This window comes from Euprymna scolopes, unplaced genomic scaffold (assembly GCF_053919585.1).
Source record: "Euprymna scolopes isolate OS-2025 unplaced genomic scaffold, ASM5391958v1 sca447, whole genome shotgun sequence".
Lineage (NCBI taxonomy): Eukaryota > Metazoa > Mollusca > Cephalopoda > Sepiida > Sepiolidae > Euprymna > Euprymna scolopes.
In genome coordinates, this window is record NW_027633488.1 from 19,916 (window position 1) to 40,480 (window position 20,565).

Genomic DNA, 20,565 nt, shown 5'->3' on the forward strand with positions numbered 1-20,565 from the left:
TTACTCGCTTGGGGGCTCGCCCCTGCTGCTGGAGGACGACTCCACTTGGCCGCGCACCTGTCCGACTGTTCCACCTCGCTGCTGGGGGGTGCCTAGCAGCCCAGGAAGCACTGCCCGACGACGGTGGCCCCAGTTGAGGGTCGTCTGGCGACCGCGGCCCCTAGGGGCCGCATCGCTTCTCGGCCTTTTGGCTAAGATCAAAGTGTAGTATCTGTTCTTATCAGCTTAATATCTGATAGGTCCCTCGCATGGAGGGATCACGATATTAAACTGATTTTTGGACCACGGTCAAGGGTTAGGAGCTTGCTCCCCCTTCTCCACGGGTTGGCCTGGTATTGCACTGCCTCCAGGAGTTTACAGCCCCGGTTTCTGACCCAGCGCCAGCTTGGGGACGAATCCAAAAAACGAAAACCCAAAAACAGACTTTAGCTTTATTTTTCATTTTTTTTTTTTTTTGTTTTTCTTTCTTCTTGGGTTTGTTTGGTTTTGTTTTGTTGTGGGTTTTTCATTGCTAATTAAGCAATTAATTGCTTCATTTTAATTGCCCCCCAAAAAACGAACGCCCCTTAAATTAAACAGACTTTAGTTTTCTTTCTTGTTTTGTTGGGGTTTATCTGTTTGTTTTTGTTATTGTTTTTGTTTTTGTTTTGTTTTTCCCCCTGTGCTAATGCATTCATTAAGCAATTAGTTGCTTCATTTCATTTGCCTCGTTGCCTGGGATGGTTAATTAGCTTGCGGGCCCTTTTTTTCGCTTTCATCCTGATTTACTCGCTTGGGGGCTCGCCCCTGCTGCTGGAGGACGACTCCACTTGGCCGCGCACCTGTCCGACTGTTCCACCTCGCTGCTGGGGGGTGCCTAGCAGCCCAGGAAGCACTGCCCGACGACGGTGGCCCCAGTTGAGGGTCGTCTGGCGACCGCGGCCCCTAGGGGCCGCATCGCTTCTCGGCCTTTTGGCTAAGATCAAAGTGTAGTATCTGTTCTTATCAGCTTAATATCTGATAGGTCCCTCGCATGGAGGGATCACGATATTAAACTGATTTTTGGACCACGGTCAAGGGTTAGGAGCTTGCTCCCCCTTCTCCACGGGTTGGCCTGGTATTGCACTGCCTCCAGGAGTTTACAGCCCCGGTTTCTGACCCAGCGCCAGCTTGGGGACGAATCCAAAAAACGAAAACCCAAAAACAGACTTTAGCTTTATTTTTCATTTTTTTTTTTTTTTGTTTTTCTTTCTTCTTGGGTTTGTTTGGTTTTGTTTTGTTGTGGGTTTTTCATTGCTAATTAAGCAATTAATTGCTTCATTTTAATTGCCCCCCAAAAAACGAACGCCCCTTAAATTAAACAGACTTTAGTTTTCTTTCTTGTTTTGTTGGGGTTTATCTGTTTGTTTTTGTTATTGTTTTTGTTTTTGTTTTGTTTTTCCCCCTGTGCTAATGCATTCATTAAGCAATTAGTTGCTTCATTTCATTTGCCTCGTTGCCTGGGATGGTTAATTAGCTTGCGGGCCCTTTTTTTCGCTTTCATCCTGATTTACTCGCTTGGGGGCTCGCCCCTGCTGCTGGAGGACGACTCCACTTGGCCGCGCACCTGTCCGACTGTTCCACCTCGCTGCTGGGGGGTGCCTAGCAGCCCAGGAAGCACTGCCCGACGACGGTGGCCCCAGTTGAGGGTCGTCTGGCGACCGCGGCCCCTAGGGGCCGCATCGCTTCTCGGCCTTTTGGCTAAGATCAAAGTGTAGTATCTGTTCTTATCAGCTTAATATCTGATAGGTCCCTCGCATGGAGGGATCACGATATTAAACTGATTTTTGGACCACGGTCAAGGGTTAGGAGCTTGCTCCCCCTTCTCCACGGGTTGGCCTGGTATTGCACTGCCTCCAGGAGTTTACAGCCCCGGTTTCTGACCCAGCGCCAGCTTGGGGACGAATCCAAAAAACGAAAACCCAAAAACAGACTTTAGCTTTATTTTTCATTTTTTTTTTTTTTTGTTTTTCTTTCTTCTTGGGTTTGTTTGGTTTTGTTTTGTTGTGGGTTTTTCATTGCTAATTAAGCAATTAATTGCTTCATTTTAATTGCCCCCCAAAAAACGAACGCCCCTTAAATTAAACAGACTTTAGTTTTCTTTCTTGTTTTGTTGGGGTTTATCTGTTTGTTTTTGTTATTGTTTTTGTTTTTGTTTTGTTTTTCCCCCTGTGCTAATGCATTCATTAAGCAATTAGTTGCTTCATTTCATTTGCCTCGTTGCCTGGGATGGTTAATTAGCTTGCGGGCCCTTTTTTTCGCTTTCATCCTGATTTACTCGCTTGGGGGCTCGCCCCTGCTGCTGGAGGACGACTCCACTTGGCCGCGCACCTGTCCGACTGTTCCACCTCGCTGCTGGGGGGTGCCTAGCAGCCCAGGAAGCACTGCCCGACGACGGTGGCCCCAGTTGAGGGTCGTCTGGCGACCGCGGCCCCTAGGGGCCGCATCGCTTCTCGGCCTTTTGGCTAAGATCAAAGTGTAGTATCTGTTCTTATCAGCTTAATATCTGATAGGTCCCTCGCATGGAGGGATCACGATATTAAACTGATTTTTGGACCACGGTCAAGGGTTAGGAGCTTGCTCCCCCTTCTCCACGGGTTGGCCTGGTATTGCACTGCCTCCAGGAGTTTACAGCCCCGGTTTCTGACCCAGCGCCAGCTTGGGGACGAATCCAAAAAACGAAAACCCAAAAACAGACTTTAGCTTTATTTTTCATTTTTTTTTTTTTTTGTTTTTCTTTCTTCTTGGGTTTGTTTGGTTTTGTTTTGTTGTGGGTTTTTCATTGCTAATTAAGCAATTAATTGCTTCATTTTAATTGCCCCCCAAAAAACGAACGCCCCTTAAATTAAACAGACTTTAGTTTTCTTTCTTGTTTTGTTGGGGTTTATCTGTTTGTTTTTGTTATTGTTTTTGTTTTTGTTTTGTTTTTCCCCCTGTGCTAATGCATTCATTAAGCAATTAGTTGCTTCATTTCATTTGCCTCGTTGCCTGGGATGGTTAATTAGCTTGCGGGCCCTTTTTTTCGCTTTCATCCTGATTTACTCGCTTGGGGGCTCGCCCCTGCTGCTGGAGGACGACTCCACTTGGCCGCGCACCTGTCCGACTGTTCCACCTCGCTGCTGGGGGGTGCCTAGCAGCCCAGGAAGCACTGCCCGACGACGGTGGCCCCAGTTGAGGGTCGTCTGGCGACCGCGGCCCCTAGGGGCCGCATCGCTTCTCGGCCTTTTGGCTAAGATCAAAGTGTAGTATCTGTTCTTATCAGCTTAATATCTGATAGGTCCCTCGCATGGAGGGATCACGATATTAAACTGATTTTTGGACCACGGTCAAGGGTTAGGAGCTTGCTCCCCCTTCTCCACGGGTTGGCCTGGTATTGCACTGCCTCCAGGAGTTTACAGCCCCGGTTTCTGACCCAGCGCCAGCTTGGGGACGAATCCAAAAAACGAAAACCCAAAAACAGACTTTAGCTTTATTTTTCATTTTTTTTTTTTTTTGTTTTTCTTTCTTCTTGGGTTTGTTTGGTTTTGTTTTGTTGTGGGTTTTTCATTGCTAATTAAGCAATTAATTGCTTCATTTTAATTGCCCCCCAAAAAACGAACGCCCCTTAAATTAAACAGACTTTAGTTTTCTTTCTTGTTTTGTTGGGGTTTATCTGTTTGTTTTTGTTATTGTTTTTGTTTTTGTTTTGTTTTTCCCCCTGTGCTAATGCATTCATTAAGCAATTAGTTGCTTCATTTCATTTGCCTCGTTGCCTGGGATGGTTAATTAGCTTGCGGGCCCTTTTTTTCGCTTTCATCCTGATTTACTCGCTTGGGGGCTCGCCCCTGCTGCTGGAGGACGACTCCACTTGGCCGCGCACCTGTCCGACTGTTCCACCTCGCTGCTGGGGGGTGCCTAGCAGCCCAGGAAGCACTGCCCGACGACGGTGGCCCCAGTTGAGGGTCGTCTGGCGACCGCGGCCCCTAGGGGCCGCATCGCTTCTCGGCCTTTTGGCTAAGATCAAAGTGTAGTATCTGTTCTTATCAGCTTAATATCTGATAGGTCCCTCGCATGGAGGGATCACGATATTAAACTGATTTTTGGACCACGGTCAAGGGTTAGGAGCTTGCTCCCCCTTCTCCACGGGTTGGCCTGGTATTGCACTGCCTCCAGGAGTTTACAGCCCCGGTTTCTGACCCAGCGCCAGCTTGGGGACGAATCCAAAAAACGAAAACCCAAAAACAGACTTTAGCTTTATTTTTCATTTTTTTTTTTTTTTGTTTTTCTTTCTTCTTGGGTTTGTTTGGTTTTGTTTTGTTGTGGGTTTTTCATTGCTAATTAAGCAATTAATTGCTTCATTTTAATTGCCCCCCAAAAAACGAACGCCCCTTAAATTAAACAGACTTTAGTTTTCTTTCTTGTTTTGTTGGGGTTTATCTGTTTGTTTTTGTTATTGTTTTTGTTTTTGTTTTGTTTTTCCCCCTGTGCTAATGCATTCATTAAGCAATTAGTTGCTTCATTTCATTTGCCTCGTTGCCTGGGATGGTTAATTAGCTTGCGGGCCCTTTTTTTCGCTTTCATCCTGATTTACTCGCTTGGGGGCTCGCCCCTGCTGCTGGAGGACGACTCCACTTGGCCGCGCACCTGTCCGACTGTTCCACCTCGCTGCTGGGGGGTGCCTAGCAGCCCAGGAAGCACTGCCCGACGACGGTGGCCCCAGTTGAGGGTCGTCTGGCGACCGCGGCCCCTAGGGGCCGCATCGCTTCTCGGCCTTTTGGCTAAGATCAAAGTGTAGTATCTGTTCTTATCAGCTTAATATCTGATAGGTCCCTCGCATGGAGGGATCACGATATTAAACTGATTTTTGGACCACGGTCAAGGGTTAGGAGCTTGCTCCCCCTTCTCCACGGGTTGGCCTGGTATTGCACTGCCTCCAGGAGTTTACAGCCCCGGTTTCTGACCCAGCGCCAGCTTGGGGACGAATCCAAAAAACGAAAACCCAAAAACAGACTTTAGCTTTATTTTTCATTTTTTTTTTTTTTTGTTTTTCTTTCTTCTTGGGTTTGTTTGGTTTTGTTTTGTTGTGGGTTTTTCATTGCTAATTAAGCAATTAATTGCTTCATTTTAATTGCCCCCCAAAAAACGAACGCCCCTTAAATTAAACAGACTTTAGTTTTCTTTCTTGTTTTGTTGGGGTTTATCTGTTTGTTTTTGTTATTGTTTTTGTTTTTGTTTTGTTTTTCCCCCTGTGCTAATGCATTCATTAAGCAATTAGTTGCTTCATTTCATTTGCCTCGTTGCCTGGGATGGTTAATTAGCTTGCGGGCCCTTTTTTTCGCTTTCATCCTGATTTACTCGCTTGGGGGCTCGCCCCTGCTGCTGGAGGACGACTCCACTTGGCCGCGCACCTGTCCGACTGTTCCACCTCGCTGCTGGGGGGTGCCTAGCAGCCCAGGAAGCACTGCCCGACGACGGTGGCCCCAGTTGAGGGTCGTCTGGCGACCGCGGCCCCTAGGGGCCGCATCGCTTCTCGGCCTTTTGGCTAAGATCAAAGTGTAGTATCTGTTCTTATCAGCTTAATATCTGATAGGTCCCTCGCATGGAGGGATCACGATATTAAACTGATTTTTGGACCACGGTCAAGGGTTAGGAGCTTGCTCCCCCTTCTCCACGGGTTGGCCTGGTATTGCACTGCCTCCAGGAGTTTACAGCCCCGGTTTCTGACCCAGCGCCAGCTTGGGGACGAATCCAAAAAACGAAAACCCAAAAACAGACTTTAGCTTTATTTTTCATTTTTTTTTTTTTTTGTTTTTCTTTCTTCTTGGGTTTGTTTGGTTTTGTTTTGTTGTGGGTTTTTCATTGCTAATTAAGCAATTAATTGCTTCATTTTAATTGCCCCCCAAAAAACGAACGCCCCTTAAATTAAACAGACTTTAGTTTTCTTTCTTGTTTTGTTGGGGTTTATCTGTTTGTTTTTGTTATTGTTTTTGTTTTTGTTTTGTTTTTCCCCCTGTGCTAATGCATTCATTAAGCAATTAGTTGCTTCATTTCATTTGCCTCGTTGCCTGGGATGGTTAATTAGCTTGCGGGCCCTTTTTTTCGCTTTCATCCTGATTTACTCGCTTGGGGGCTCGCCCCTGCTGCTGGAGGACGACTCCACTTGGCCGCGCACCTGTCCGACTGTTCCACCTCGCTGCTGGGGGGTGCCTAGCAGCCCAGGAAGCACTGCCCGACGACGGTGGCCCCAGTTGAGGGTCGTCTGGCGACCGCGGCCCCTAGGGGCCGCATCGCTTCTCGGCCTTTTGGCTAAGATCAAAGTGTAGTATCTGTTCTTATCAGCTTAATATCTGATAGGTCCCTCGCATGGAGGGATCACGATATTAAACTGATTTTTGGACCACGGTCAAGGGTTAGGAGCTTGCTCCCCCTTCTCCACGGGTTGGCCTGGTATTGCACTGCCTCCAGGAGTTTACAGCCCCGGTTTCTGACCCAGCGCCAGCTTGGGGACGAATCCAAAAAACGAAAACCCAAAAACAGACTTTAGCTTTATTTTTCATTTTTTTTTTTTTTTGTTTTTCTTTCTTCTTGGGTTTGTTTGGTTTTGTTTTGTTGTGGGTTTTTCATTGCTAATTAAGCAATTAATTGCTTCATTTTAATTGCCCCCCAAAAAACGAACGCCCCTTAAATTAAACAGACTTTAGTTTTCTTTCTTGTTTTGTTGGGGTTTATCTGTTTGTTTTTGTTATTGTTTTTGTTTTTGTTTTGTTTTTCCCCCTGTGCTAATGCATTCATTAAGCAATTAGTTGCTTCATTTCATTTGCCTCGTTGCCTGGGATGGTTAATTAGCTTGCGGGCCCTTTTTTTCGCTTTCATCCTGATTTACTCGCTTGGGGGCTCGCCCCTGCTGCTGGAGGACGACTCCACTTGGCCGCGCACCTGTCCGACTGTTCCACCTCGCTGCTGGGGGGTGCCTAGCAGCCCAGGAAGCACTGCCCGACGACGGTGGCCCCAGTTGAGGGTCGTCTGGCGACCGCGGCCCCTAGGGGCCGCATCGCTTCTCGGCCTTTTGGCTAAGATCAAAGTGTAGTATCTGTTCTTATCAGCTTAATATCTGATAGGTCCCTCGCATGGAGGGATCACGATATTAAACTGATTTTTGGACCACGGTCAAGGGTTAGGAGCTTGCTCCCCCTTCTCCACGGGTTGGCCTGGTATTGCACTGCCTCCAGGAGTTTACAGCCCCGGTTTCTGACCCAGCGCCAGCTTGGGGACGAATCCAAAAAACGAAAACCCAAAAACAGACTTTAGCTTTATTTTTCATTTTTTTTTTTTTTTGTTTTTCTTTCTTCTTGGGTTTGTTTGGTTTTGTTTTGTTGTGGGTTTTTCATTGCTAATTAAGCAATTAATTGCTTCATTTTAATTGCCCCCCAAAAAACGAACGCCCCTTAAATTAAACAGACTTTAGTTTTCTTTCTTGTTTTGTTGGGGTTTATCTGTTTGTTTTTGTTATTGTTTTTGTTTTTGTTTTGTTTTTCCCCCTGTGCTAATGCATTCATTAAGCAATTAGTTGCTTCATTTCATTTGCCTCGTTGCCTGGGATGGTTAATTAGCTTGCGGGCCCTTTTTTTCGCTTTCATCCTGATTTACTCGCTTGGGGGCTCGCCCCTGCTGCTGGAGGACGACTCCACTTGGCCGCGCACCTGTCCGACTGTTCCACCTCGCTGCTGGGGGGTGCCTAGCAGCCCAGGAAGCACTGCCCGACGACGGTGGCCCCAGTTGAGGGTCGTCTGGCGACCGCGGCCCCTAGGGGCCGCATCGCTTCTCGGCCTTTTGGCTAAGATCAAAGTGTAGTATCTGTTCTTATCAGCTTAATATCTGATAGGTCCCTCGCATGGAGGGATCACGATATTAAACTGATTTTTGGACCACGGTCAAGGGTTAGGAGCTTGCTCCCCCTTCTCCACGGGTTGGCCTGGTATTGCACTGCCTCCAGGAGTTTACAGCCCCGGTTTCTGACCCAGCGCCAGCTTGGGGACGAATCCAAAAAACGAAAACCCAAAAACAGACTTTAGCTTTATTTTTCATTTTTTTTTTTTTTTGTTTTTCTTTCTTCTTGGGTTTGTTTGGTTTTGTTTTGTTGTGGGTTTTTCATTGCTAATTAAGCAATTAATTGCTTCATTTTAATTGCCCCCCAAAAAACGAACGCCCCTTAAATTAAACAGACTTTAGTTTTCTTTCTTGTTTTGTTGGGGTTTATCTGTTTGTTTTTGTTATTGTTTTTGTTTTTGTTTTGTTTTTCCCCCTGTGCTAATGCATTCATTAAGCAATTAGTTGCTTCATTTCATTTGCCTCGTTGCCTGGGATGGTTAATTAGCTTGCGGGCCCTTTTTTTCGCTTTCATCCTGATTTACTCGCTTGGGGGCTCGCCCCTGCTGCTGGAGGACGACTCCACTTGGCCGCGCACCTGTCCGACTGTTCCACCTCGCTGCTGGGGGGTGCCTAGCAGCCCAGGAAGCACTGCCCGACGACGGTGGCCCCAGTTGAGGGTCGTCTGGCGACCGCGGCCCCTAGGGGCCGCATCGCTTCTCGGCCTTTTGGCTAAGATCAAAGTGTAGTATCTGTTCTTATCAGCTTAATATCTGATAGGTCCCTCGCATGGAGGGATCACGATATTAAACTGATTTTTGGACCACGGTCAAGGGTTAGGAGCTTGCTCCCCCTTCTCCACGGGTTGGCCTGGTATTGCACTGCCTCCAGGAGTTTACAGCCCCGGTTTCTGACCCAGCGCCAGCTTGGGGACGAATCCAAAAAACGAAAACCCAAAAACAGACTTTAGCTTTATTTTTCATTTTTTTTTTTTTTTGTTTTTCTTTCTTCTTGGGTTTGTTTGGTTTTGTTTTGTTGTGGGTTTTTCATTGCTAATTAAGCAATTAATTGCTTCATTTTAATTGCCCCCCAAAAAACGAACGCCCCTTAAATTAAACAGACTTTAGTTTTCTTTCTTGTTTTGTTGGGGTTTATCTGTTTGTTTTTGTTATTGTTTTTGTTTTTGTTTTGTTTTTCCCCCTGTGCTAATGCATTCATTAAGCAATTAGTTGCTTCATTTCATTTGCCTCGTTGCCTGGGATGGTTAATTAGCTTGCGGGCCCTTTTTTTCGCTTTCATCCTGATTTACTCGCTTGGGGGCTCGCCCCTGCTGCTGGAGGACGACTCCACTTGGCCGCGCACCTGTCCGACTGTTCCACCTCGCTGCTGGGGGGTGCCTAGCAGCCCAGGAAGCACTGCCCGACGACGGTGGCCCCAGTTGAGGGTCGTCTGGCGACCGCGGCCCCTAGGGGCCGCATCGCTTCTCGGCCTTTTGGCTAAGATCAAAGTGTAGTATCTGTTCTTATCAGCTTAATATCTGATAGGTCCCTCGCATGGAGGGATCACGATATTAAACTGATTTTTGGACCACGGTCAAGGGTTAGGAGCTTGCTCCCCCTTCTCCACGGGTTGGCCTGGTATTGCACTGCCTCCAGGAGTTTACAGCCCCGGTTTCTGACCCAGCGCCAGCTTGGGGACGAATCCAAAAAACGAAAACCCAAAAACAGACTTTAGCTTTATTTTTCATTTTTTTTTTTTTTTGTTTTTCTTTCTTCTTGGGTTTGTTTGGTTTTGTTTTGTTGTGGGTTTTTCATTGCTAATTAAGCAATTAATTGCTTCATTTTAATTGCCCCCCAAAAAACGAACGCCCCTTAAATTAAACAGACTTTAGTTTTCTTTCTTGTTTTGTTGGGGTTTATCTGTTTGTTTTTGTTATTGTTTTTGTTTTTGTTTTGTTTTTCCCCCTGTGCTAATGCATTCATTAAGCAATTAGTTGCTTCATTTCATTTGCCTCGTTGCCTGGGATGGTTAATTAGCTTGCGGGCCCTTTTTTTCGCTTTCATCCTGATTTACTCGCTTGGGGGCTCGCCCCTGCTGCTGGAGGACGACTCCACTTGGCCGCGCACCTGTCCGACTGTTCCACCTCGCTGCTGGGGGGTGCCTAGCAGCCCAGGAAGCACTGCCCGACGACGGTGGCCCCAGTTGAGGGTCGTCTGGCGACCGCGGCCCCTAGGGGCCGCATCGCTTCTCGGCCTTTTGGCTAAGATCAAAGTGTAGTATCTGTTCTTATCAGCTTAATATCTGATAGGTCCCTCGCATGGAGGGATCACGATATTAAACTGATTTTTGGACCACGGTCAAGGGTTAGGAGCTTGCTCCCCCTTCTCCACGGGTTGGCCTGGTATTGCACTGCCTCCAGGAGTTTACAGCCCCGGTTTCTGACCCAGCGCCAGCTTGGGGACGAATCCAAAAAACGAAAACCCAAAAACAGACTTTAGCTTTATTTTTCATTTTTTTTTTTTTTTGTTTTTCTTTCTTCTTGGGTTTGTTTGGTTTTGTTTTGTTGTGGGTTTTTCATTGCTAATTAAGCAATTAATTGCTTCATTTTAATTGCCCCCCAAAAAACGAACGCCCCTTAAATTAAACAGACTTTAGTTTTCTTTCTTGTTTTGTTGGGGTTTATCTGTTTGTTTTTGTTATTGTTTTTGTTTTTGTTTTGTTTTTCCCCCTGTGCTAATGCATTCATTAAGCAATTAGTTGCTTCATTTCATTTGCCTCGTTGCCTGGGATGGTTAATTAGCTTGCGGGCCCTTTTTTTCGCTTTCATCCTGATTTACTCGCTTGGGGGCTCGCCCCTGCTGCTGGAGGACGACTCCACTTGGCCGCGCACCTGTCCGACTGTTCCACCTCGCTGCTGGGGGGTGCCTAGCAGCCCAGGAAGCACTGCCCGACGACGGTGGCCCCAGTTGAGGGTCGTCTGGCGACCGCGGCCCCTAGGGGCCGCATCGCTTCTCGGCCTTTTGGCTAAGATCAAAGTGTAGTATCTGTTCTTATCAGCTTAATATCTGATAGGTCCCTCGCATGGAGGGATCACGATATTAAACTGATTTTTGGACCACGGTCAAGGGTTAGGAGCTTGCTCCCCCTTCTCCACGGGTTGGCCTGGTATTGCACTGCCTCCAGGAGTTTACAGCCCCGGTTTCTGACCCAGCGCCAGCTTGGGGACGAATCCAAAAAACGAAAACCCAAAAACAGACTTTAGCTTTATTTTTCATTTTTTTTTTTTTTTGTTTTTCTTTCTTCTTGGGTTTGTTTGGTTTTGTTTTGTTGTGGGTTTTTCATTGCTAATTAAGCAATTAATTGCTTCATTTTAATTGCCCCCCAAAAAACGAACGCCCCTTAAATTAAACAGACTTTAGTTTTCTTTCTTGTTTTGTTGGGGTTTATCTGTTTGTTTTTGTTATTGTTTTTGTTTTTGTTTTGTTTTTCCCCCTGTGCTAATGCATTCATTAAGCAATTAGTTGCTTCATTTCATTTGCCTCGTTGCCTGGGATGGTTAATTAGCTTGCGGGCCCTTTTTTTCGCTTTCATCCTGATTTACTCGCTTGGGGGCTCGCCCCTGCTGCTGGAGGACGACTCCACTTGGCCGCGCACCTGTCCGACTGTTCCACCTCGCTGCTGGGGGGTGCCTAGCAGCCCAGGAAGCACTGCCCGACGACGGTGGCCCCAGTTGAGGGTCGTCTGGCGACCGCGGCCCCTAGGGGCCGCATCGCTTCTCGGCCTTTTGGCTAAGATCAAAGTGTAGTATCTGTTCTTATCAGCTTAATATCTGATAGGTCCCTCGCATGGAGGGATCACGATATTAAACTGATTTTTGGACCACGGTCAAGGGTTAGGAGCTTGCTCCCCCTTCTCCACGGGTTGGCCTGGTATTGCACTGCCTCCAGGAGTTTACAGCCCCGGTTTCTGACCCAGCGCCAGCTTGGGGACGAATCCAAAAAACGAAAACCCAAAAACAGACTTTAGCTTTATTTTTCATTTTTTTTTTTTTTTGTTTTTCTTTCTTCTTGGGTTTGTTTGGTTTTGTTTTGTTGTGGGTTTTTCATTGCTAATTAAGCAATTAATTGCTTCATTTTAATTGCCCCCCAAAAAACGAACGCCCCTTAAATTAAACAGACTTTAGTTTTCTTTCTTGTTTTGTTGGGGTTTATCTGTTTGTTTTTGTTATTGTTTTTGTTTTTGTTTTGTTTTTCCCCCTGTGCTAATGCATTCATTAAGCAATTAGTTGCTTCATTTCATTTGCCTCGTTGCCTGGGATGGTTAATTAGCTTGCGGGCCCTTTTTTTCGCTTTCATCCTGATTTACTCGCTTGGGGGCTCGCCCCTGCTGCTGGAGGACGACTCCACTTGGCCGCGCACCTGTCCGACTGTTCCACCTCGCTGCTGGGGGGTGCCTAGCAGCCCAGGAAGCACTGCCCGACGACGGTGGCCCCAGTTGAGGGTCGTCTGGCGACCGCGGCCCCTAGGGGCCGCATCGCTTCTCGGCCTTTTGGCTAAGATCAAAGTGTAGTATCTGTTCTTATCAGCTTAATATCTGATAGGTCCCTCGCATGGAGGGATCACGATATTAAACTGATTTTTGGACCACGGTCAAGGGTTAGGAGCTTGCTCCCCCTTCTCCACGGGTTGGCCTGGTATTGCACTGCCTCCAGGAGTTTACAGCCCCGGTTTCTGACCCAGCGCCAGCTTGGGGACGAATCCAAAAAACGAAAACCCAAAAACAGACTTTAGCTTTATTTTTCATTTTTTTTTTTTTTTGTTTTTCTTTCTTCTTGGGTTTGTTTGGTTTTGTTTTGTTGTGGGTTTTTCATTGCTAATTAAGCAATTAATTGCTTCATTTTAATTGCCCCCCAAAAAACGAACGCCCCTTAAATTAAACAGACTTTAGTTTTCTTTCTTGTTTTGTTGGGGTTTATCTGTTTGTTTTTGTTATTGTTTTTGTTTTTGTTTTGTTTTTCCCCCTGTGCTAATGCATTCATTAAGCAATTAGTTGCTTCATTTCATTTGCCTCGTTGCCTGGGATGGTTAATTAGCTTGCGGGCCCTTTTTTTCGCTTTCATCCTGATTTACTCGCTTGGGGGCTCGCCCCTGCTGCTGGAGGACGACTCCACTTGGCCGCGCACCTGTCCGACTGTTCCACCTCGCTGCTGGGGGGTGCCTAGCAGCCCAGGAAGCACTGCCCGACGACGGTGGCCCCAGTTGAGGGTCGTCTGGCGACCGCGGCCCCTAGGGGCCGCATCGCTTCTCGGCCTTTTGGCTAAGATCAAAGTGTAGTATCTGTTCTTATCAGCTTAATATCTGATAGGTCCCTCGCATGGAGGGATCACGATATTAAACTGATTTTTGGACCACGGTCAAGGGTTAGGAGCTTGCTCCCCCTTCTCCACGGGTTGGCCTGGTATTGCACTGCCTCCAGGAGTTTACAGCCCCGGTTTCTGACCCAGCGCCAGCTTGGGGACGAATCCAAAAAACGAAAACCCAAAAACAGACTTTAGCTTTATTTTTCATTTTTTTTTTTTTTTGTTTTTCTTTCTTCTTGGGTTTGTTTGGTTTTGTTTTGTTGTGGGTTTTTCATTGCTAATTAAGCAATTAATTGCTTCATTTTAATTGCCCCCCAAAAAACGAACGCCCCTTAAATTAAACAGACTTTAGTTTTCTTTCTTGTTTTGTTGGGGTTTATCTGTTTGTTTTTGTTATTGTTTTTGTTTTTGTTTTGTTTTTCCCCCTGTGCTAATGCATTCATTAAGCAATTAGTTGCTTCATTTCATTTGCCTCGTTGCCTGGGATGGTTAATTAGCTTGCGGGCCCTTTTTTTCGCTTTCATCCTGATTTACTCGCTTGGGGGCTCGCCCCTGCTGCTGGAGGACGACTCCACTTGGCCGCGCACCTGTCCGACTGTTCCACCTCGCTGCTGGGGGGTGCCTAGCAGCCCAGGAAGCACTGCCCGACGACGGTGGCCCCAGTTGAGGGTCGTCTGGCGACCGCGGCCCCTAGGGGCCGCATCGCTTCTCGGCCTTTTGGCTAAGATCAAAGTGTAGTATCTGTTCTTATCAGCTTAATATCTGATAGGTCCCTCGCATGGAGGGATCACGATATTAAACTGATTTTTGGACCACGGTCAAGGGTTAGGAGCTTGCTCCCCCTTCTCCACGGGTTGGCCTGGTATTGCACTGCCTCCAGGAGTTTACAGCCCCGGTTTCTGACCCAGCGCCAGCTTGGGGACGAATCCAAAAAACGAAAACCCAAAAACAGACTTTAGCTTTATTTTTCATTTTTTTTTTTTTTGTTTTTCTTTCTTCTTGGGTTTGTTTGGTTTTGTTTTGTTGTGGGTTTTTCATTGCTAATTAAGCAATTAATTGCTTCATTTTAATTGCCCCCCAAAAAACGAACGCCCCTTAAATTAAACAGACTTTAGTTTTCTTTCTTGTTTTGTTGGGGTTTATCTGTTTGTTTTTGTTATTGTTTTTTGTTTTTGTTTTGTTTTTCCCCCTGTGCTAATGCATTCATTAAGCAATTAGTTGCTTCATTTCATTTGCCTCGTTGCCTGGGATGGTTAATTAGCTTGCGGGCCCTTTTTTTCGCTTTCATCCTGATTTACTCGCTTGGGGGCTCGCCCCTGCTGCTGGAGGACGACTCCACTTGGCCGCGCACCTGTCCGACTGTTCCACCTCGCTGCTGGGGGGTGCCTAGCAGCCCAGGAAGCACTGCCCGACGACGGTGGCCCCAGTTGAGGGTCGTCTGGCGACCGCGGCCCCTAGGGGCCGCATCGCTTCTCGGCCTTTTGGCTAAGATCAAAGTGTAGTATCTGTTCTTATCAGCTTAATATCTGATAGGTCCCTCGCATGGAGGGATCACGATATTAAACTGATTTTTGGACCACGGTCAAGGGTTAGGAGCTTGCTCCCCCTTCTCCACGGGTTGGCCTGGTATTGCACTGCCTCCAGGAGTTTACAGCCCCGGTTTCTGACCCAGCGCCAGCTTGGGGACGAATCCAAAAAACGAAAACCCAAAAACAGACTTTAGCTTTATTTTTCATTTTTTTTTTTTTTGTTTTTCTTTCTTCTTGGGTTTGTTTGGTTTTGTTTTGTTGTGGGTTTTTCATTGCTAATTAAGCAATTAATTGCTTCATTTTAATTGCCCCCCAAAAAACGAACGCCCCTTAAATTAAACAGACTTTAGTTTTCTTTCTTGTTTTGTTGGGGTTTATCTGTTTGTTTTTGTTATTGTTTTTGTTTTTGTTTTGTTTTTCCCCCTGTGCTAATGCATTCATTAAGCAATTAGTTGCTTCATTTCATTTGCCTCGTTGCCTGGGATGGTTAATTAGCTTGCGGGCCCTTTTTTTCGCTTTCATCCTGATTTACTCGCTTGGGGGCTCGCCCCTGCTGCTGGAGGACGACTCCACTTGGCCGCGCACCTGTCCGACTGTTCCACCTCGCTGCTGGGGGGTGCCTAGCAGCCCAGGAAGCACTGCCCGACGACGGTGGCCCCAGTTGAGGGTCGTCTGGCGACCGCGGCCCCTAGGGGCCGCATCGCTTCTCGGCCTTTTGGCTAAGATCAAAGTGTAGTATCTGTTCTTATCAGCTTAATATCTGATAGGTCCCTCGCATGGAGGGATCACGATATTAAACTGATTTTTGGACCACGGTCAAGGGTTAGGAGCTTGCTCCCCCTTCTCCACGGGTTGGCCTGGTATTGCACTGCCTCCAGGAGTTTACAGCCCCGGTTTCTGACCCAGCGCCAGCTTGGGGACGAATCCAAAAAACGAAAACCCAAAAACAGACTTTAGCTTTATTTTTCATTTTTTTTTTTTTTGTTTTTCTTTCTTCTTGGGTTTGTTTGGTTTTGTTTTGTTGTGGGTTTTTCATTGCTAATTAAGCAATTAATTGCTTCATTTTAATTGCCCCCCAAAAAACGAACGCCCCTTAAATTAAACAGACTTTAGTTTTCTTTCTTGTTTTGTTGGGGTTTATCTGTTTGTTTTTGTTATTGTTTTTGTTTTTGTTTTGTTTTTCCCCCTGTGCTAATGCATTCATTAAGCAATTAGTTGCTTCATTTCATTTGCCTCGTTGCCTGGGATGGTTAATTAGCTTGCGGGCCCTTTTTTTCGCTTTCATCCTGATTTACTCGCTTGGGGGCTCGCCCCTGCTGCTGGAGGACGACTCCACTTGGCCGCGCACCTGTCCGACTGTTCCACCTCGCTGCTGGGGGGTGCCTAGCAGCCCAGGAAGCACTGCCCGACGACGGTGGCCCCAGTTGAGGGTCGTCTGGCGACCGCGGCCCCTAGGGGCCGCATCGCTTCTCGGCCTTTTGGCTAAGATCAAAGTGTAGTATCTGTTCTTATCAGCTTAATATCTGATAGGTCCCTCGCATGGAGGGATCACGATATTAAACTGATTTTTGGACCACGGTCAAGGGTTAGGAGCTTGCTCCCCCTTCTCCACGGGTTGGCCTGGTATTGCACTGCCTCCAGGAGTTTACAGCCCCGGTTTCTGACCCAGCGCCAGCTTGGGGACGAATCCAAAAAACGAAAACCCAAAAACAGACTTTAGCTTTATTTTTCATTTTTTTTTTTTTTTGTTTTTCTTTCTTCTTGGGTTTGTTTGGTTTTGTTTTGTTGTGGGTTTTTCATTGCTAATTAAGCAATTAATTGCTTCATTTTAATTGCCCCCCAAAAAACGAACGCCCCTTAAATTAAACAGACTTTAGTTTTCTTTCTTGTTTTGTTGGGGTTTATCTGTTTGTTTTTGTTATTGTTTTTGTTTTTGTTTTGTTTTTCCCCCTGTGCTAATGCATTCATTAAGCAATTAGTTGCTTCATTTCATTTGCCTCGTTGCCTGGGATGGTTAATTAGCTTGCTGGCCCTTTTTTTCGCTTTCATCCTGATTTACTCGCTTGGGGGCTCGCCCCTGCTGCTGGAGGACGACTCCACTTGGCCGCGCACCTGTCCGACTGTTCCACCTCGCTGCTGGGGGGTGCCTAGCAGCCCAGGAAGCACTGCCCGACGACGGTGGCCCCAGTTGAGGGTCGTCTGGCGACCGCGGCCCCTAGGGGCCGCATCGCTTCTCGGCCTTTTGGCTAAGATCAAAGTGTAGTATCTGTTCTTATCAGCTTAATATCTGATAGGTCCCTCGCATGGAGGGATCACGATATTAAACTGATTTTTGGACCACGGTCAAGGGTTAGGAGCTTGCTCCCCCTTCTCCACGGGTTGGCCTGGTATTGCACTGCCTCCAGGAGTTTACAGCCCCGGTTTCTGACCCAGCGCCAGCTTGGGGACGAATCCAAAAAACGAAAACCCAAAAACAGACTTTAGCTTTATTTTTCATTTTTTTTTTTTTTTGTTTTTCTTTCTTCTTGGGTTTGTTTGGTTTTGTTTTGTTGTGGGTTTTTCATTGCTAATTAAGCAATTAATTGCTTCATTTTAATTGCCCCCCAAAAAACGAACGCCCCTTAAATTAAACAGACTTTAGTTTTCTTTCTTGTTTTGTTGGGGTTTATCTGTTTGTTTTTGTTATTGTTTTTGTTTTTGTTTTGTTTTTCCCCCTGTGCTAATGCATTCATTAAGCAATTAGTTGCTTCATTTCATTTGCCTCGTTGCCTGGGATGGTTAATTAGCTTGCGGGCCCTTTTTTTCGCTTTCATCCTGATTTACTCGCTTGGGGGCTCGCCCCTGCTGCTGGAGGACGACTCCACTTGGCCGCGCACCTGTCCGACTGTTCCACCTCGCTGCTGGGGGGTGCCTAGCAGCCCAGGAAGCACTGCCCGACGACGGTGGCCCCAGTTGAGGGTCGTCTGGCGACCGCGGCCCCTAGGGGCCGCATCGCTTCTCGGCCTTTTGGCTAAGATCAAAGTGTAGTATCTGTTCTTATCAGCTTAATATCTGATAGGTCCCTCGCATGGAGGGATCACGATATTAAACTGATTTTTGGACCACGGTCAAGGGTTAGGAGCTTGCTCCCCCTTCTCCACGGGTTGGCCTGGTATTGCACTGCCTCCAGGAGTTTACAGCCCCGGTTTCTGACCCAGCGCCAGCTTGGGGACGAATCCAAAAAACGAAAACCCAAAAACAGACTTTAGCTTTATTTTTCATTTTTTTTTTTTTTTGTTTTTCTTTCTTCTTGGGTTTGTTTGGTTTTGTTTTGTTGTGGGTTTTTCATTGCTAATTAAGCAATTAATTGCTTCATTTTAATTGCCCCCCAAAAAACGAACGCCCCTTAAATTAAACAGACTTTAGTTTTCTTTCTTGTTTTGTTGGGGTTTATCTGTTTGTTTTTGTTATTGTTTTTGTTTTTGTTTTGTTTTTCCCCCTGTGCTAATGCATTCATTAAGCAATTAGTTGCTTCATTTCATTTGCCTCGTTGCCTGGGATGGTTAATTAGCTTGCGGGCCCTTTTTTTCGCTTTCATCCTGATTTACTCGCTTGGGGGCTCGCCCCTGCTGCTGGAGGACGACTCCACTTGGCCGCGCACCTGTCCGACTGTTCCACCTCGCTGCTGGGGGGTGCCTAGCAGCCCAGGAAGCACTGCCCGACGACGGTGGCCCCAGTTGAGGGTCGTCTGGCGACCGCGGCCCCTAGGGGCCGCATCGCTTCTCGGCCTTTTGGCTAAGATCAAAGTGTAGTATCTGTTCTTATCAGCTTAATATCTGATAGGTCCCTCGCATGGAGGGATCACGATATTAAACTGATTTTTGGACCACGGTCAAGGGTTAGGAGCTTGCTCCCCCTTCTCCACGGGTTGGCCTGGTATTGCACTGCCTCCAGGAGTTTACAGCCCCGGTTTCTGACCCAGCGCCAGCTTGGGGACGAATCCAAAAAACGAAAACCCAAAAACAGACTTTAGCTTTATTTTTCATTTTTTTTTTTTTTTTGTTTTTCTTTCTTCTTGGGTTTGTTTGGTTTTGTTTTGTTGTGGGTTTTTCATTGCTAATTAAGCAATTAATTGCTTCATTTTAATTGCCCCCCAAAAAACGAACGCCCCTTAAATTAAACAGACTTTAGTTTTCTTTCTTGTTTTGTTGGGGTTTATCTGTTTGTTTTTGTTATTGTTTTTGTTTTTGTTTTGTTTTTCCCCCTGTGCTAATGCATTCATTAAGCAATTAGTTGCTTCATTTCATTTGCCTCGTTGCCTGGGATGGTTAATTAGCTTGCGGGCCCTTTTTTTCGCTTTCATCCTGATTTACTCGCTTGGGGGCTCGCCCCTGCTGCTGGAGGACGACTCCACTTGGCCGCGCACCTGTCCGACTGTTCCACCTCGCTGCTGGGGGGTGCCTAGCAGCCCAGGAAGCACTGCCCGACGACGGTGGCCCCAGTTGAGGGTCGTCTGGCGACCGCGGCCCCTAGGGGCCGCATCGCTTCTCGGCCTTTTGGCTAAGATCAAAGTGTAGTATCTGTTCTTATCAGCTTAATATCTGATAGGTCCCTCGCATGGAGGGATCACGATATTAAACTGATTTTTGGACCACGGTCAAGGGTTAGGAGCTTGCTCCCCCTTCTCCACGGGTTGGCCTGGTATTGCACTGCCTCCAGGAGTTTACAGCCCCGGTTTCTGACCCAGCGCCAGCTTGGGGACGAATCCAAAAAACGAAAACCCAAAAACAGACTTTAGCTTTATTTTTCATTTTTTTTTTTTTTTGTTTTTCTTTCTTCTTGGGTTTGTTTGGTTTTGTTTTGTTGTGGGTTTTTCATTGCTAATTAAGCAATTAATTGCTTCATTTTAATTGCCCCCCAAAAAACGAACGCCCCTTAAATTAAACAGACTTTAGTTTTCTTTCTTGTTTTGTTGGGGTTTATCTGTTTGTTTTTGTTATTGTTTTTGTTTTTGTTTTGTTTTTCCCCCTGTGCTAATGCATTCATTAAGCAATTAGTTGCTTCATTTCATTTGCCTCGTTGCCTGGGATGGTTAATTAGCTTGCGGGCCCTTTTTTTCGCTTTCATCCTGATTTACTCGCTTGGGGGCTCGCCCCTGCTGCTGGAGGACGACTCCACTTGGCCGCGCACCTGTCCGACTGTTCCACCTCGCTGCTGGGGGGGTGCCTAGCAGCCCAGGAAGCACTGCCCGACGACGGTGGCCCCAGTTGAGGGTCGTCTGGCGACCGCGGCCCCTAGGGGCCGCATCGCTTCTCGGCCTTTTGGCTAAGATCAAAGTGTAGTATCTGTTCTTATCAGCTTAATATCTGATAGGTCCCTCGCATGGAGGGATCACGATATTAAACTGATTTTTGGACCACGGTCAAGGGTTAGGAGCTTGCTCCCCCTTCTCCACGGGTTGGCCTGGTATTGCACTGCCTCCAGGAGTTTACAGCCCCGGTTTCTGACCCAGCGCCAGCTTGGGGGACGAATCCAAAAAAACGAAAACCCAAAAACAGACTTTAGCTTTATTTTTCATTTTTTTTTTTTTTTGTTTTTCTTTCTTCTTGGGTTTGTTTGGTTTTGTTTTGTTGTGGGTTTTTCATTGCTAATTAAGCAATTAATTGCTTCATTTTAATTGCCCCCCAAAAAACGAACGCCCCTTAAATTAAACAGACTTTAGTTTTCTTTCTTGTTTTGTTGGGGTTTATCTGTTTGTTTTTGTTATTGTTTTTGTTTTTGTTTTGTTTTTCCCCCTGTGCTAATGCATTCATTAAGCAATTAGTTGCTTCATTT

The 20,565-nt window shown here is 46.6% G+C and overlaps 27 non-coding genes across 27 annotated transcripts; all 27 read left to right on the forward strand.

The window, feature by feature from the left end:
* The first annotated feature begins 171 nt into the window (after nt 1-171).
* LOC145274759 (U2 spliceosomal RNA) lies at nt 172-370 on the forward strand. Its single transcript, XR_013866917.1, has one exon. It is a non-coding gene; the product is annotated as a U2 spliceosomal RNA (small nuclear RNA).
* A 565-nt stretch (nt 371-935) lies between these two features.
* LOC145274760 (U2 spliceosomal RNA) lies at nt 936-1,134 on the forward strand. The gene has a single exon (XR_013866918.1). It is a non-coding gene; the product is annotated as a U2 spliceosomal RNA (small nuclear RNA).
* Nucleotides 1,135-1,699: 565 nt separating this feature from the next.
* Nucleotides 1,700-1,898, forward strand: LOC145274761 (U2 spliceosomal RNA). The gene has a single exon (XR_013866919.1). It is a non-coding gene; the product is annotated as a U2 spliceosomal RNA (small nuclear RNA).
* Nucleotides 1,899-2,463: 565 nt separating this feature from the next.
* LOC145274762 (U2 spliceosomal RNA) lies at nt 2,464-2,662 on the forward strand. Its single transcript, XR_013866920.1, has one exon. It is a non-coding gene; the product is annotated as a U2 spliceosomal RNA (small nuclear RNA).
* Nucleotides 2,663-3,227: 565 nt separating this feature from the next.
* LOC145274763 (U2 spliceosomal RNA) lies at nt 3,228-3,426 on the forward strand. Its single transcript, XR_013866921.1, has one exon. It is a non-coding gene; the product is annotated as a U2 spliceosomal RNA (small nuclear RNA).
* Nucleotides 3,427-3,991: 565 nt separating this feature from the next.
* Nucleotides 3,992-4,190, forward strand: LOC145274765 (U2 spliceosomal RNA). Its single transcript, XR_013866922.1, has one exon. It is a non-coding gene; the product is annotated as a U2 spliceosomal RNA (small nuclear RNA).
* Nucleotides 4,191-4,755: 565 nt separating this feature from the next.
* On the forward strand, nt 4,756-4,954 carry LOC145274766 (U2 spliceosomal RNA). The gene has a single exon (XR_013866923.1). It is a non-coding gene; the product is annotated as a U2 spliceosomal RNA (small nuclear RNA).
* A 565-nt stretch (nt 4,955-5,519) lies between these two features.
* Nucleotides 5,520-5,718, forward strand: LOC145274767 (U2 spliceosomal RNA). The gene has a single exon (XR_013866924.1). It is a non-coding gene; the product is annotated as a U2 spliceosomal RNA (small nuclear RNA).
* A 565-nt stretch (nt 5,719-6,283) lies between these two features.
* Nucleotides 6,284-6,482, forward strand: LOC145274768 (U2 spliceosomal RNA). The gene has a single exon (XR_013866925.1). It is a non-coding gene; the product is annotated as a U2 spliceosomal RNA (small nuclear RNA).
* Nucleotides 6,483-7,047: 565 nt separating this feature from the next.
* LOC145274770 (U2 spliceosomal RNA) lies at nt 7,048-7,246 on the forward strand. Its single transcript, XR_013866927.1, has one exon. It is a non-coding gene; the product is annotated as a U2 spliceosomal RNA (small nuclear RNA).
* Nucleotides 7,247-7,811: 565 nt separating this feature from the next.
* LOC145274771 (U2 spliceosomal RNA) lies at nt 7,812-8,010 on the forward strand. The gene has a single exon (XR_013866928.1). It is a non-coding gene; the product is annotated as a U2 spliceosomal RNA (small nuclear RNA).
* Nucleotides 8,011-8,575: 565 nt separating this feature from the next.
* Nucleotides 8,576-8,774, forward strand: LOC145274772 (U2 spliceosomal RNA). The gene has a single exon (XR_013866929.1). It is a non-coding gene; the product is annotated as a U2 spliceosomal RNA (small nuclear RNA).
* A 565-nt stretch (nt 8,775-9,339) lies between these two features.
* On the forward strand, nt 9,340-9,538 carry LOC145274773 (U2 spliceosomal RNA). The gene has a single exon (XR_013866930.1). It is a non-coding gene; the product is annotated as a U2 spliceosomal RNA (small nuclear RNA).
* Nucleotides 9,539-10,103: 565 nt separating this feature from the next.
* On the forward strand, nt 10,104-10,302 carry LOC145274774 (U2 spliceosomal RNA). Its single transcript, XR_013866931.1, has one exon. It is a non-coding gene; the product is annotated as a U2 spliceosomal RNA (small nuclear RNA).
* Nucleotides 10,303-10,867: 565 nt separating this feature from the next.
* On the forward strand, nt 10,868-11,066 carry LOC145274776 (U2 spliceosomal RNA). The gene has a single exon (XR_013866932.1). It is a non-coding gene; the product is annotated as a U2 spliceosomal RNA (small nuclear RNA).
* Nucleotides 11,067-11,631: 565 nt separating this feature from the next.
* Nucleotides 11,632-11,830, forward strand: LOC145274777 (U2 spliceosomal RNA). Its single transcript, XR_013866933.1, has one exon. It is a non-coding gene; the product is annotated as a U2 spliceosomal RNA (small nuclear RNA).
* Nucleotides 11,831-12,395: 565 nt separating this feature from the next.
* On the forward strand, nt 12,396-12,594 carry LOC145274778 (U2 spliceosomal RNA). Its single transcript, XR_013866934.1, has one exon. It is a non-coding gene; the product is annotated as a U2 spliceosomal RNA (small nuclear RNA).
* Nucleotides 12,595-13,159: 565 nt separating this feature from the next.
* On the forward strand, nt 13,160-13,358 carry LOC145274779 (U2 spliceosomal RNA). Its single transcript, XR_013866935.1, has one exon. It is a non-coding gene; the product is annotated as a U2 spliceosomal RNA (small nuclear RNA).
* Nucleotides 13,359-13,923: 565 nt separating this feature from the next.
* Nucleotides 13,924-14,122, forward strand: LOC145274780 (U2 spliceosomal RNA). Its single transcript, XR_013866936.1, has one exon. It is a non-coding gene; the product is annotated as a U2 spliceosomal RNA (small nuclear RNA).
* Nucleotides 14,123-14,687: 565 nt separating this feature from the next.
* Nucleotides 14,688-14,886, forward strand: LOC145274782 (U2 spliceosomal RNA). The gene has a single exon (XR_013866938.1). It is a non-coding gene; the product is annotated as a U2 spliceosomal RNA (small nuclear RNA).
* Nucleotides 14,887-15,450: 564 nt separating this feature from the next.
* LOC145274783 (U2 spliceosomal RNA) lies at nt 15,451-15,649 on the forward strand. Its single transcript, XR_013866939.1, has one exon. It is a non-coding gene; the product is annotated as a U2 spliceosomal RNA (small nuclear RNA).
* A 564-nt stretch (nt 15,650-16,213) lies between these two features.
* LOC145274784 (U2 spliceosomal RNA) lies at nt 16,214-16,412 on the forward strand. The gene has a single exon (XR_013866940.1). It is a non-coding gene; the product is annotated as a U2 spliceosomal RNA (small nuclear RNA).
* A 565-nt stretch (nt 16,413-16,977) lies between these two features.
* Nucleotides 16,978-17,176, forward strand: LOC145274785 (U2 spliceosomal RNA). Its single transcript, XR_013866941.1, has one exon. It is a non-coding gene; the product is annotated as a U2 spliceosomal RNA (small nuclear RNA).
* Nucleotides 17,177-17,741: 565 nt separating this feature from the next.
* Nucleotides 17,742-17,940, forward strand: LOC145274787 (U2 spliceosomal RNA). The gene has a single exon (XR_013866942.1). It is a non-coding gene; the product is annotated as a U2 spliceosomal RNA (small nuclear RNA).
* Nucleotides 17,941-18,505: 565 nt separating this feature from the next.
* On the forward strand, nt 18,506-18,704 carry LOC145274788 (U2 spliceosomal RNA). Its single transcript, XR_013866943.1, has one exon. It is a non-coding gene; the product is annotated as a U2 spliceosomal RNA (small nuclear RNA).
* A 566-nt stretch (nt 18,705-19,270) lies between these two features.
* LOC145274789 (U2 spliceosomal RNA) lies at nt 19,271-19,469 on the forward strand. The gene has a single exon (XR_013866944.1). It is a non-coding gene; the product is annotated as a U2 spliceosomal RNA (small nuclear RNA).
* Nucleotides 19,470-20,035: 566 nt separating this feature from the next.
* LOC145274790 (U2 spliceosomal RNA) lies at nt 20,036-20,234 on the forward strand. The gene has a single exon (XR_013866945.1). It is a non-coding gene; the product is annotated as a U2 spliceosomal RNA (small nuclear RNA).
* Nucleotides 20,235-20,565: the final 331 nt, after the last annotated feature.